Genomic DNA, 641 nt, shown 5'->3' with positions numbered 1-641 from the left:
TATATATATAGATTAGCAAACCTTTTTTCTTTTCTACAAATTTCATGTGGAGGCGTATGGCTTAGTAGTTAGGGTATCAGCATCTTGATCGTAAGATTGTGGTTTCGATTCCTGGGGCGGGTGATGTGTTGTGTTCTTGAGCAAAACACTTCATTTCACGTTGCTCCAGTTCACTCAGCTGGTAAAAATGAGTAACGCTGCGATGGACTGGCGTCCCGTCCAGCTGGGGAACACATACGCCATTGAAACCGGGAAACCGGGCACATGAGCCTGGCTAGGCTTTAAAAGGGCGCATTTATTTTATTTATTACAAATTTCTTACTTAACCTAATATTAGTAATAATTATAATAATTCTAAAGCATACAGAGACCTGCTCATCCTCGAAATTTATTTTCTGTTATTTTACAATTTTATAAAGCATATTATAATGACCTACATGTGTTTCCACTGCAAAGACTACTGGCAGTTGCAGATACAATCTGTCATTATTATTGGTGCAGCATCTTCAGCATCTATTCATTTGGCCAGTCTCAAAGCAAACTGAGTGGGAGTGGAGTTAGTTTTTTGTTAGTTAGTGTTGGTGGGGGTGTTTATGTTGCAGCTGAAACCTGATCCATTTATCATTATCAATATATATATA

The sequence above is a fragment of the Octopus bimaculoides genome, chromosome 11 (assembly GCF_001194135.2).
Source record: "Octopus bimaculoides isolate UCB-OBI-ISO-001 chromosome 11, ASM119413v2, whole genome shotgun sequence".
Classification (NCBI taxonomy): domain Eukaryota; kingdom Metazoa; phylum Mollusca; class Cephalopoda; order Octopoda; family Octopodidae; genus Octopus; species Octopus bimaculoides.
This window is presented reverse-complemented; position numbering follows the sequence as displayed.